General features: G+C 38.3%; 1 non-coding gene across 1 annotated transcript; it reads right to left on the bottom strand.

The window, feature by feature from the left end:
- Positions 1-802: 802 nt before the first annotated feature.
- LOC132537289 (U6 spliceosomal RNA) lies at positions 803-908 on the bottom strand. Its single transcript, XR_009548748.1, has one exon. It is a non-coding gene; the product is annotated as a U6 spliceosomal RNA (small nuclear RNA).
- Between the last annotated feature and the right edge of the window lie 13,999 nt (positions 909-14,907).

Here is a 14,907-nt window from a genome sequence, read left to right as displayed (position 1 = left end):
CCACTGCCAGTATTGATGGCTAATGTGACCTCAGCCCTTGGGCTGGAAAGTCTCTTGAGCATCAATTAGTCCATGTATCTTCTTTTTACCAACTAGAACAAGGGCATTTCCAAAGTCACAGAGGCAGAAAGCCAAGCTACAGAGCTTCTCACCCACAGACTCAAAAGACCTGTGGTATAGAGTAGGATTTCTCACTTTGGACACTATTCCACACTAGCAACTAGACAAGTCTCAAGGAGGGAGCTGTTCTATGCATCTAGGATACTTAGCAGCACCCCTCCCCTAAATGTTGAAAGTCTTTTTCATTGAGCGCTTAATACATATACATATACATATACATATACATATACATATACATATACATATACATATACATATACATATACATATACATATACATATACATATACATAATACACACACACACACACACACACACACACACACACACACACACACATATATTACTATTCTCTTCTGGCCTTCAGAGTTTGTGTGGAGAAATCTGCTGCTAATCTTATGAGTTTTCCCCTGTAAGTGACTGTCTTTTTCTTGCAGCCTTCAGGATCCTTTCTTTATCCTTATTCCTTTCTACTCTAAATATCATGTGTCAAAGTGTCTTTAGGTCTGGGTTAATTCTATGTGGGACTCTCTGTGCTTCCTGAACTTTTATGTCCTTCATGTTGTTTAGAGTAGGGAAGTTCTCAGCTACCATGCCCTGTAGAATGCTTTTTCCCCTTCCTCTCTTTCTTCCTCTGGTAGGCCAATAATGCATATATTACTTCTTTTGAAGTCATGCTATAAAGATATGGAATGCTTCACGGGTTTGCGTGTCATCCCTGCGCAGGGACCATTCTAACCTTCTCTCTACTGTGTCAGTTTAGTATATGTGCTGCCGAAGTAAGTACATCCCTTCCCTAATTGTAACAAAAGTGATTGTCGCCAGTTGTGGTAATCCAACTTCTCTTACAGCATTGCCAAATGTCCACCAGGAGAGCAAAAATCATTCTGCATCTGGGAACTAGTGGCTTAGAGAAAACATTAGAAATTGGCATCTTATGGGCTCACTTTGGCTCATGAATATGTTCGTTCATCCTAGGTAATGTTTGTCAGGAATTTTTAGAAGATTTATTTTAGGTTTGGGGAGATAACATAATGGTTACATAAAAAAGTGCTCCTGCCTGAAGCACCACTGGTCCCAGCGCCAGTATAAGCTAGAGCTGAGCAGTGCTCTAGGTTTTCTCTTTCTTTCTCTGTATCTTTATCTCTGTCTCTTTCATTAAAATAAATAAAATATATTTTTAAAAAAACATTTATTGGAGGCCTGGTAGTGATACATCTGGTTAAATGCACATAGTACTAAGTTCAAGGACCCGCACAAGGATCTGGGTTTGAGACCCCAGCTTCCCGCTTGCAGGCAGGATGCTTCAAAGTAGCAAAGCAGATATGAAGGAAAAAGATATATGCAGAAAGATACATCTTTCTCCTTCTCCATCTCTCCCTCCCATCTCAATTTTTCTCTGTCCTATCTAATAAAATGGGAGGGATGGCTGCCAGGAGCAGTGATAACCATGGAGGCAAAAAAAAAAAAAAGACATCTCATTTATTATGGGGCAGGGGAAAAGGAGAGGAGAAGAGGGAGAGAGAGAGAAAGAGAGAGAGGGAGAGAGAGAGAGAGAGAGAGAGAGAGAGAGAGAAAGAGAGAGAGAGACTCTCACATGGGGCAAAGAGGAAATGAGAGACAAGCCAGAGCACCACTTTGGTACATTTAGTGCCAGGCACTGAACTGGGAATCTCAGGCATAAAAAATTGAGGCTCTACCAGTTGAGTTATTTCCCTGGCCATTGTCAGGATGTGTGTGTGTGTGTGTGTGTGTGTGTGTGTGTGTGTGTGTGTGTATAAATTTATTGGCTAGAGACAGGCAAAATTAAAAGGAAAAGGGGAAGATAGAAAGGGAGAGAAGGAGAGACATCTGCAACCCTACCTCACCACTTGCAAAGCTTTTCTCTTACACATGGGGATTAGAGACTTGAACCCAGGTCCTTGCACATTGTAACATATATGCTCACTGGGTGTGACACCACACAGACCCTGCCAAGAATTTTCAACTGGGGAAGATTTCTCATAACAATCTAGACTCTAGCTACTCCTGAACATCCAGAAAGCTGAACAAACAGAAACACAGAGTTTCATGTGACAGTAATGGGCTGCATCTGGAGTGATCCCCTTCATGCCCTTGGAAGGACCACCTGAACTCTTGTTTGTAATACTCCCCATCTGTCTCTATTGTGGCCCACACCAGACCCTCTTTGCTTCATAAACCTCCTAGGACCTAGTTTATGGTGGGGACCTCTCCTCAAAAGTATGCTTTTGTGTTCTCTTAAGTAAGTCTTTTAGATTGTTAAAGATTTATCATGCTATTCTCTTCTTTTGCTTCCTCTACAGTGTCCAGACCTTCAGTGACACTTAGAAATAGTTAGCATGGATACAAGTGGAGCAGTTTTTCTTAAAGACATTGTGCAGAATTCTAGACTTGTAGGGCTCAAGGGAAAGTAACCAGAAATCAAGCTAGTTTGGATGAAGCTGCATTTGTATCCCCATTTAGAGATTCAAGTCACATTGGCACAGTGCTCTAAAAGACCCTGCATTAAGGAACTCTACTTAACTGCACTTGACCTGGAGTATCTCGGGCTAATTTGAGCACAGAAATCCTTTTTGCTCCTGGCATCAATCAATAGCCAAGAAACTACTGTTCTATTGAATATACTTTGGAAAAGGTTGGACTAATGCTAACCTTTTCCAATGAGACACACGCTGAAATATTAAGTGTTATGATGTTATGACAAAGGCTATTACAAAGTCCTAACAAGTAAAAAGATTAATTTCTCAAGCATATTCATTTGGACATTCTTCTTTTAACTCCGACCCAAAATTTGCAATGTAGGTTTGATCAATGTCCTCATCATAAGATCAGAAAATAAAGCAACAAAAAGATTAAGAAACTTTCCCATGGTTACACAGTTAGAAAGAAAGCATGTCAAGACTGGGGCATAAACTTCCCTCAGACTTTAGGGCCTGTATACTTTTCCTTTCGGACACTGATCTATCTCACTGGAATAATGTACCAGGTCATTTATATGTTGTCTCCCACTCAGGAGATATGCCAGACCTTTCTCAGAAAGGAAGCAGAAAAGGAGTTATTGTTCATTCAGAAATATCTACAGGTGAGAAAATAATACTTGAAAGGGCTTTACATGGTCTCTCATGCAGTTTTTTAAAATATTTATTTTTATTTAAAAACTATTTTTATTTATTATTGGATAGAGTCAGAGAGAGATTGAGAGGAGAAGGGGAATAGAGATAGAGAAAGAGACAGAGAGACACCTGCAGTTCTGCTTCACCACTCAGGAAGTTTTCTGCCTACAAGTGGGGACCAGAGGCTTGAACCAGGGTCCTTGTACACAGTAATGTGAGCACTTAACCAGGTGTGCTAGGGTCTGCCCCAACCCCCTTTATTACATAATTCCTGAAAATTAGATGTCATTTTCATTTAATTTGGGTAACTGTTAAAGAGACTTGGAGTCTAAAAGTTACATAAAGTAAGTGAAAAACTGGAATCTGCAAAGCTCCAAAAGAACTGACAAAATAGCTCACTTGATAGTATACAATCCAGGTTCAAGCCCAACAACCTCCATTACATTGAAGGAAATTTTGGTGCTGTGGTGTCTCCTTCTCTCTCCCCTCCCCCTTTCCTCCCCTCCCCCTTCTCCCTTTCTGTCTCTATAAATAAAAGAGTGCACACATATCTGAGATTGTGAGAGAACTATAGTGGTTATCTAAGGGGGTAGAGGTGGAGATATAGACCCTTGGTGATAGGAGCAGTAAGAAAATATACTCCTAATAAAAAAAAAAGGAAAAATCTTTATTTGCTTATTTCTAAAAGGCCACTGAAAACACTGGAGTCACATACAGGCATTAAGCCCCAGTGATAACCCTGGTAGGAGAGAGAGAGAGAGAGAGCCAGAAACAAGATATATGGGGTGGGGGAGATAGCATAATGATATGCAAACAGATTCTAATACCTGAGTTTCCAAGGTCTCAGATTCAGTCCCCCACACCACCATAAGCCAGAGATGAGCAGTGCTCTAGTGAGAGAGAAAGAGAGAATATATATATATATATTCCTTTTATTTTGTTTTTTACAGAGTGGTAATACAGGAAATGGATAGATGGATGGATGGATGGATGGATGGATGGATGGATGGATGGATAATGGACAGGTGGATAAGAGGTAGATTGATGGATGGATATTATTTCCTGACTACTAACTCTATGCAAAGTACCTCTCTAGACTTTGTGGAAAAAGAGGCTTAGTATGGGCCAGCAAAATAGCTCACTGCTTTGCCATGAGTGCTACCCAGGTTTGAGCTCAAACTTCACTGCATTGAACGAAGATTCAGTGCTATTCTCTCTCTTTTTAAATTATCTTTATTTATTTATTGAATACAGTCAGAAATTGAGAGGGAAGGGGGTGATAGGGAGAAAGACAGAGATACACCTGTAACACTGTTTCACTACTTGCGAACCTGGGTCCTTATGCATTGTAGTATGTGCACTCAAGCAGCTGTGCTGCTACTCACTACTCTCTCTCTCTTTCTCTTTCCTCCCTTCCTTCCTTTCTCTTTGCCTATCTATAAATAAATAAAGGGGATAGGATATGATGCCTGCTCCTTTCCCTATCTCCTACTTCCTCAATTCAGAAAAGGAAAGCAATGTGTACCCTTCTTATATTGAACATTTTCTATTTACATAAAGATCTTGAAGCTTCACACAGTCTTTTTTTGTGTGTGTGCCTCTCAGGGTTATTTTACTGTATTGCTGAGGCTCTGTGCCTGGACTATGAACCCACCACTCTTGGTGGTTTAATTATTCTTTTTTATCTTCTTTCTTTCCTATTTCCTTCTTTCTTTCTTCCTCTTCCTCCTTCTTCTTTCATAGTAAATATTCAAGAAAGCCTCAAACAAGTGAATATTGGCCAATATAATAATAAATGAAACAAACAAACAAAAATCTGAGGGAAATAATCGATTAAGCCACACCATAGACATAAAGGAAATAAGAGACCAAGTTAGCTGCTTGAGGGTTATTTCATTCTGATTTATACTATGAGGTTCTCAGATAGTTAAAAAATAATAATAATGGTGATGGAGAGGGTGATGGGAATTCTCCCCTTTCTGATTTCTCTTAGTCTCCATCTGAGAAGTAAATGCTTTGTTTATTTCTGAACCTGAATTTTATATCCCAACTCCATTACCATTATTCACAATGATCTATGACACAGTACTTTGGGGAAAACAAAGCTCTTACAGCATTTGAAAGAAACAGACAGCATCATTACAGTGATGATTCATTCAAGAAATCATATGGCTTCACACAGGGAGGGGACCCTAAGTAATATTCAGGGAGGGGGTAAAAGAGTCACTTGGAAATTTTCTTTTAGCACAAGCAAAGCTTCAAAAACATAAACTATTTTATTTAAGTGCCTTACTTAGTCCTATGTGATCTATTCCCCTAACTCAGTCAACCATGTTCACCAAGTGATACTAACCAATCGATAAACTCATCTCTGCATTGATAATAGCAACTTATGGATAAAGACATAAGAGCAGATGCAATGCTTTCAATTCCAGTCAAACACGATCAATTTCATAAACAAATAAAATAGTTTCCATTATCTTATGACTAGCATATTTAGTTTGGGAAAGAGAGCTGGGGCTTCTTGTTCTTTTATAAAACTGTAGTTGAATTCCTGTGGAGAGAAGAAGCCAATAGGGTGAAACCCTCTTAGAGGAGTTGTTGAGAGGGTGTCCACGAGGCCCAGGGACTGAAATCCTTGGGTAGTATTGTGCTTTCTGAGACCTTGGGACTAGTTTCCATTTTCTACACAGTCATGTGTCATTAATTTTTTTTTCAAGGCTATTAATAGTATATTCTATATACCACTGCTATAATCTCTCAACAACGCTGCTCCTCCTCTCTATCAATAATAGAATCTTTTTTTACTTATTATTATTTTTATTTATAAAAAGGAAACATTGACAAAACCATAGGATAAGAGGGGTACAACTCCACACAATTCCCACCACCAGATCTCCGTATCCTAGCCCCTCCCCTGACAGCTTCCCTACTCTTTAACCCTCTGGGGAGTATGGACCCAAGGTCATTGTGGGATGGTTTCTCTTCAGATCATATAAATCTTTCACTTTTTCCAATAATAGAATCTTAACTTATACCTCAGACTCTGTCACTTACTTAAGAAAATAAGAAAAAACTGTATTTCCCAGCCTCCACTGCAGCAAAATATGACCTTTTTGAAGGGTCACAAAACTTGGCTCTGACTACTAAGTATATTGTGGCAGACTCATGAGGTCACCTTTAAAAACAGAATGCAGGCTTCACCTGCCCTTTCCCATTCATTTCTATCCTGCTTTTGGAACATGGATGTGAAGAATGTATCTTACATGTGTAAATGAGGACACATTCTTCATCTAGTTGAAGTAGAGAGCTAGAAGGAATATGAATCCTTAAAAACTTTGGGGTTCCTATATTAAACTTCTGTATCCTGTAAAATGATATTTACTTAAAACAACAAGGGTGACAAAAGGGAGTAAATAAATAAAATATTAAAAAATGATATTTATTTATTTATATATGAATCTAATAATTTACTGTTTTTTCTCATAGTGAAGTTTTTCCCAACCTCAAAACAACAGCCCATATTTCTTCTTTACAGCATGGATCATAGTGATACATCATTGCTTATGTGATTTCTTGGGCTTAATATTTGGAGCAGGTAATGTGAGAGCAGTATGTACCTTGGAATTCACCATTGCTATGTATAAAGATTGAATGACTTCATATGGAAACATCTACATCTCCTATAGGATAGCTTATTTAAGTTTCTAATGTCCAAACATCCCATGTACAGAATAGGCTTGATGTGCTGGCAGATAGTTAGCACTTCCACCTTCACAGCTCCCAATCAAGAATTGAAAGAAGTTGTGGATATTCTATTTACCTTGCTTCCCAAGATTGGGATACTTTTGGGGGGCATTTTACATTCTCATTTATAATTCTTCAACAGGATGTAACCTGAATAAATGATAATGACAACATGCTAAATAGTACATATTGTTTGACTTTTCTACCCTATCTCATTTCCATAGATCCTTATTTCTTGAACTCACTACTCAAATAAGCCATCTGTACTCAAATGGCTACATTAAGAAAGGCCTGTTTCCAGAAGAATACAACCTAAGCCAATATAGTCTCCTTGGTCAGAATGTAACTCCATTAGGACTGGTAATAAGTTTATCTTCATCATCATTTTATCTCCTGTTCTTAGCAATAATACAAAGATAGCACTCAAAAGGTGCTGACTAAATATCAATTTGCTTCCCCCCCCCCCACTTTGACATACCTGGAATTAACAGCTTCTGACTGAGCTTCTACAATATACAAATAAGAATTCTATTCTAACACTTTCAGAATGGATATCCAACATTGCTCATAGCAAGCATATTCCACTATCCTTTAAATTGTAACAATATCAACTATTGGAAACTGTGCTACACACAATTTAATATGAGCTCCTGGATTTCATTAAAATATTTTAATTGTCAGACTCTACTACCTCTTTCCATTATTGCCCTTCTAAACTGGCCTCCTTCCTCTTAACCTATTTTAAAGCATTCCTGAAAGAAATAATGCTATATAAAGCCAGGGAAATAGAATAGTGATAAAGAACACATATTTTAGAGTCAAATGTCTCCCATTTCAAAGTTCAACTCTATCCCTGACTAAGTAGGAGACCTTGGGAAAATTATCCTGTTCCTACAATTTTTTCCTCTATGAAAAATAGTAATACCTATGTCATGATATATGATATTATTTTGTAGATAAAATAATGTGCATATAATAAATTACTATAACTATACTTATGACAATATAATAGAAGAAACATCATTAAATTATATGGTTGGGCCTATATGCAGTAGAGAAGCAATTACAGAAGATCTCCCATCTTCTGCACCCCAAAAAGAATTTTGGTTCATACTCTCAGAGGGGGAGAAATGGTAGGGGGAAGATGACCAGAGGGCTTTGAACTCCAACTCCATCAGGACCTGGAAAGAGAAGAGGTAAAAAGGAAATAGAAAGGAAGAGAAGATAGGACCATGGAAAAATGGATACATAAATACAAATATAGACAGAGTTGTAGAAATAATAGTTACAGTACACAAAAATATGCAGAGAGTACCCCTCCCAACACTTCATCTGCACTATTCCAGCCTTTAGGTCCATGATTGTTGAACAATTTGTTTGGCTTTGTATGTTAACTCTCTTTTCAGCCACCAGGTTCCGGATGCCAGCATGATGCCGACCAGACTTCCCTGGACAGATGACCCCACCAATGTGTCCTGGAGCTCCGCCTCCCCAGAGCCCCACCCTACTGGGGAAAGAGAGAGGCAGACTGGGAGTATGGATCGACCAGTCAGTGCCCATGTTCAGCAGGGAATCAATTAAAGAAGCCAGACCTTTCACCTTCTGCAACCCACAATGACCCTGGGTCCATACTCCCAGAAGGATAGAGAATGGGAAAGCTATCAGGGGAGGGGGTGGGATATGGAGACCAGGTGGTGGGTATTGTGTGGAGTTGTACCCCTCTTACCCTACGGTTTTGTTAATGTCTCCTTTCTTAAATAAAGAAAAAAAAAAAGAAAAGAAAAGAAAAGAAAAAAGAAATAAAAGTTACCTCATATTTGCAACCTTCGGAGAACTGCTGTCGCTTCCAATGGAGGGAATGTGGATACAGAACTCTGGTGGTGGGAATAGTGTGGAATTATACCCTGTTATCTTATAATTCTATAAATTAATATTAAATAACAAAATTAAAATATAAAACAAAATAAAAAAGGATGTGATTGGAAAATTTGACTGTCTCAGATAATAAAACTATCTGCCAAGTTACTTTAACATTGCAAGTTATTATAAAAACCTTTCTCTAAACAGTACTAAGATTTTTTCTAATATATCCCCACTGAAAGGCCTCACCTCTGTGTGTGACACTCTTCTCAGAAGTATAAAACCTCCAAGGGCTTTTGAATGTGGCCCTCTACATTCCTCTCAAGCTACATTCTTGTTTCCAGGCTCTGCATAAATTAGTTGAGATGAGATGTAGTACTGTTTTTCCAACGGTGATCAGTGCTTGAAATTGCCCTGAATGATAACCCAGCAAATCAATTTTATAAATTGATAATATATTTACTGGTTTTATTGAGAGTGGTGCCTTGCAGTATGATTCTGACCATATTTCAACAGAGAGAAACTAATTTGGGAATACTTATTAGTCTGTATTGGTATATAGGGTTCAGAGGAAGGCATATCTTCCCAAACAGCACAGACTGTGGTATGTTTCCTCTTATTTGTGACAATCAGCTGCATGCCAGTTATAATCTAGAGGTTTATAAAAAATCAGAATATTTAGTTGGATGGAGTAATTCTGTTCCCTTTATCATTTTTCTCTTACATAGAATTCTGTACGTTGACTGTAAAGTAGGTCTAACTTATGGAGGCTAAATAAAATTCTTAGAGAGGCTGGGTGGTGGCACACTCAGTTGAGTGTACATGTTACCATGTGCAAGGACCCACGTTCAAGACCCCACTCCCCAACTGCAGAGGGGATACTTGACAGACAGATAAACAGGTCTCCAGGTGTCTCTCACCCTATTTCTTCCCTTCCTTTCATTTTCTCTCTCTTCTATAAAAAATTAAAAATAGAGAAAATAGGGGGGATTCCAGAAGATGGCGCAATGAGAAGCTGCTAGTGGCTTGAGCTCCAACCACATCTACTGGAAACGGTAGGATTTTTTTGCCTCTAGTAGGCCAGTCAATAAGGGGTCCTAGTGGTAACACCAAGGAGGTGACTATATCTCAATTTGGGTTAGAAAATAGAGTAAGGGAGTCGGGCTGTAGCACAGCGGGTTAAGCGCAGGTGGCACAAAGCACAAGGACCGGCATAAGGATCCCGGTTTGAGCCCCGGCTCCCCACCTGCAGGGGAGTCGCTTCACAGGCAGTGAAGCAGGTCTGCAGGTGTCTATCTTTCTCTCCTCCTCTCTGTCTTCCCCCTCCTCTCTCCATTTCTCTCTGTCCTATCCAACAATGACAACAACAATAATAACTACAACAATAAAACAACAAGGGCAACAAAGGTAATAAATAAAAGAAAAGAAAAGAGAGTAAAAAGAAAGGGAAAAAATTTTTTTTCTATTAAATTATTATTCCCGAAGTGTACCCCCTTCCCCCACTTCCCCTCCCCCCATAACCAGTCCCTGGGACCAGAGATCTGCTCCTAGCAGGCTCCCCTGCTGTGCTTCTTTCTTTACCAAGATTCCTGTCCCACCAGGGGATGTCATTCATTCTAATTCTATTCCCTTCTGAAACCTTTGGCCTTTTTTCTTTCTAAGTATCAATCAGCTGCCTCTGCTCAGGGGACCTGAGGCAATCTGGAGCAATCCAAGCTGAAGACAGGACAGGTTTTTTACTCTGTTCTATTTTATTATCAATACAAGATAAATGCTTACCCCTTTCCCCCTCTCCTTCAGGCTGACCAGAATTAACTCTTATTGTATTTTCCATTGCTAGGGGACTGAGTGTCTTATTCTCTGCTAAAATAACTTTGTTTCACTTTTCCAACTGCCCCTACCCATTCTCTTCCTAACCCCCAATTAGCTAATTAAATAATAAAAAATAAATAAAAACTCTTTCCTTTCACTGCTCTTTTATTACTGTTCTTTTTCTTATCTTTTTCTTTTTTCTCTCTCTTTCTTTTTTTCTTCTTTTTCTCATTCTTGTCATCCTTTCTTCCTTCCTCCTTCAGCTTTCTGAATTCACTGATACACATTTGGGAATTATTTTGGGGAAGAAATCTGACTCAGAGTGGACTCTCTCTGCGTGTATCTCTGCTCTACTTCCCTTTCTCCTTTAGCTACCCCTAGAATATACAGTGGATAGTAGATTTGCATAACTCTCTATTCCTGCTATTCTTGTTGAGTCCTGAGGTTTTTTTTTTTTTCTTAACAATCAGCTGCCTCTGCTCAGGAGGCTTGAGACAATCTGGGACAGGTTATTTACCCTGCTCTATTTTATTATCAATATTATATAAAGGTGTATCTCTCCCCCCCCCTTTTAGGTTGACCACAATTAACTCTTAGGGTATCTTTCATTGCTAGGGGACTGGGTATCTTATCCATTGTGAGACGAACTGTCTCATTACTCCTACCTCCTCTACAGACTTTCCTCTTACCCCTCCTTCTAGCTAATTAAAATAAATAAATAAATAAATACAATAAAATAAAAAATGAATTAATCAATTAAAAAACTTTCCTTTCACTGTTCTTTTATTATAGCTCTTTTTCTTATCTTTTTTCTTTTCTCTCTCTTGTTTATCTTTTTTTTTATCTTGTCTTCCATTTCTTCCTTTCTTCATCTTTGTCTTTCTGAACTCACTGATATTCATTTGTGAATTATTTTAGGGAAGAAATCTGACTCAGAGTGGATTCTCTATGTGTGTATCTCTGCTCTACTTCCCTTTCTCCTCTTACTAACCCTAGAATATACAATGGATAGTAGATTTGAATAATTGTCTATTCTTGCTATCCCTTCTTTCCTTCCTCTTTCTTCTTGACTTGGATTTGGTTGCTATTTTTCATGGATTGGAGACATTGTTTGGCTAACTGGTAGTGATTAAACTGCTTCAATCCTTCCTTCAGTTGCTATAGTAATTCCTGAGGTTGGTGATTGCATTTGTCATAAAGGTATTTAGTACAGTGTTGCTTGTACTCAAAACACAACAACTGAGGAACAACAGAACATAAAAATAAGGAACACATTAATCAAAAAAATGGGTAGATCAAGACTTCTCCACTCAAACTCTAAAAGCCAGAAGAGAATGACAAGATATCTATCAAGCCCTGAATGAAAAAGGGTTTCAGGGAGTCGGGCTGTAGTACAGCGGGCTAAGCGCAGGTGGCGCAAAGCACAAAGACCCGCATAAGGATCCCGGTTCGAACCCCGGCTCCCCACCTGCAGGGGAGTCGCTTCACAGGCGGTGAAGCAGGTCTGCAGGTGTCTACCTTTCTCTCCTCCTCTCTGTCTTCCCCTCCCTCTCTCCATTTCTCTCTGTCCTATCCAACAACAACAATAACAATAATAACTACAACAATAAAACAACAAGGGCAACAAAAGGGAAAAAATAAATAAAATAAATATATAAAAAAAAAAGAAAATTCTAAAAAAAAAAAAGAAAAAGGGTTTCAACCAAGGATAATTATCTTGGTAGACTTTCATTCAAACTAGATAGAGGGATCAAAACCTTCTTAGACAAACAACAGTTAAAGGAGGCAACATCACCAAACCGGCCCTGAAAGAGGTTCTAAAAGACCTCTTATAAACAAGAACATCACTATAATACTTGCAATATATCAGAGCAAACAAAAATTTGTTGAACAATGGCACTACAATACATTAAATCCATAATATCAATAAATGGCAATGGCTTAAACTCACCCATCAAAAGGCACAGAGTGGGATGGATCAGAAAAGATAACCCAACCATATGCTGCTTGCAAGAATCCCATCTGACACAACAAGATAAACACAGACTTAAACTGAAAGGATGGAAAACTATCATACAGGCTAATGGTCCACAAAAAAAGCTGGAACAGCCATTCTCATCTCAGACACAATAGATTTTAAATAAAGTAATAAAAGATAGGTAAAGGACATTACATAATGATTAGAGGACCAATCAACCAAGAAGACTTAACAATTATTAACATCTATGCACCAAATGAGGGACCATCTAAATACATCAAGCACCTACTGAAAGAATTTCAAAAATACATCAATAGTAATACAATAATAGTGAGAGACTTCAATACCCCACTCTCACACTTAGACAGATCAACAAAGCAGAGAACCAACAAAGAAACAAGAGAATTAAATGAAGAGATTGACAGACTAGACCTCTTGGACATTTTCAGAGTCCTTCACCCCAAAAAACTGGAATACACCTTCTTTTCAAATCCACATAACACATACTCAAGGATAGAACACATGTTAGTTGACAAAGACAGCATCAATAAATTCAAGAGCATCAAAATCATCCCAAGTATCTCTCAGATCACAGTGGAGTAAAACTAACATTTAACAACAAACAGAAAATTATTAAAAGTCACAGAATTTGGAAACTAAACAACATACTCCTTAAGAACCACTGGGTCAGAAAGTCACTCAAGCAGGAAATTCAAATGTTCCTGGAAACAAATGAAAATGAAGATACAACCTATCAAAATATTTGGGACGCAGCTAAAGCAGTATTGAGAGGGAAACTTATAGCCATACAATCACATATTAAACACCAAGAAAAAGCTCAAATAAACGACCTTACTGCACACCTCAAGAACTTAGAAGAAGAGGAACAAAGGAAACCTAAAGCAACCAGAAGAACAGAAATCACTAAAATTAGAGCAGAAATAAACAACATCGAAAATAAGAGAACCATACAAAAGATCAATGAAGCCAAATGTTGGTTCTTTGAAAGATTAAACAAAATTGACAAACCCCTAGCCAGACTCACCAAACAAAAAAGAGAGAAGACTCAAATTAATAGAATTGTAAATGATGGAGGAGATATCACAACTGACACCACAGAAATCCAGAGAATCCTGCAAAACTTCTATGAAGAACTATACGCCACCAAGCTAGAGAATCTGGAAGAAATGGAACAATTCCTAGAAACATATTCCCTTCCAAAACTGAACCAAGAAGAACTACAAAATCTAAATGCACCAATCACAGACAAAGAAATTGAAGCCATTATTAAGAATCTCCCCAACAACAAAAGTCCTGGACCAGATGGCTTGACAAATGAATTCTACAATCAGGAAACAGTTAGTACCCATACTTCTTAAGCTTTTCCATAAGATCGAAGAAACAGGAATACTCCCTTCCACCTTCTAGGAAGGCAATATCACTCTGATACCAAAAAGCTGATAGGGACACAACAAAAAAATGAAAACTACAGACCAATATCTCTGATGAACATAGATGCCAAAATATTAAACAAGATCTTGGCCAACCGGATACAACAGCACATGAAAAGATTATTCATCAGGACCAAGTGGGATTCATCCCAGGAATGCAAGGCTGGTTCAACATCCATAAGTCAATCAATGTCATTCACCACATCAATAAAAGCAAAGTCAAAAACCACATGATTATCTCAATAAATGCAGAGAAAGCCTTTGACAAAATCCAACACCCATTCATGCTCAACACTCTACAAAAAATGGGAATAGATGGGAAATTCCTCAAAATAGTGGAGTCTATATATATATAGCAAATCTACAGCCAACATCATACTCAATGGACAGAAGCTGAAAGCATTCCCCCTCAGAACAGGGACTAGACAGGGCTGTCCACTGTCACCATTACTCTTCAACATAGTATTGGAAATTCTTGCCATAGCAATCAGGCAAGAGAAAGAAATCAAAGGAATACAGATTGGAAGGGAAGAAGTCAAGCTCTCACTCTTTGCAGATGATATGATAGTATACACAGAAAAACCTAAAGAATCCAGCAGAAAACTACTGGAAGTTATTAGGCAATATAGCAAGGTTTCAGGATACAAAATCAATGTACAAAAATCAGTGGCATTTCTTTATGAAAACACTAAATCTGAAGAAGAAGACATCCAGAAATCACTCCCATTTACTGTTTCAGCAAAATCAATAAAATACCTAGGGATAAAGTTGACCAAAGAAGTGAAAGACTTGTATACTGAAAAC

The sequence above is a fragment of the Erinaceus europaeus genome, chromosome 2 (assembly GCF_950295315.1).
Source record: "Erinaceus europaeus chromosome 2, mEriEur2.1, whole genome shotgun sequence".
In the NCBI taxonomy this organism is placed as follows: domain Eukaryota; kingdom Metazoa; phylum Chordata; class Mammalia; order Eulipotyphla; family Erinaceidae; genus Erinaceus; species Erinaceus europaeus.
Note: the sequence above shows the minus strand (reverse complement) of the source record. Positions and strands in the feature narration are given on the sequence as shown.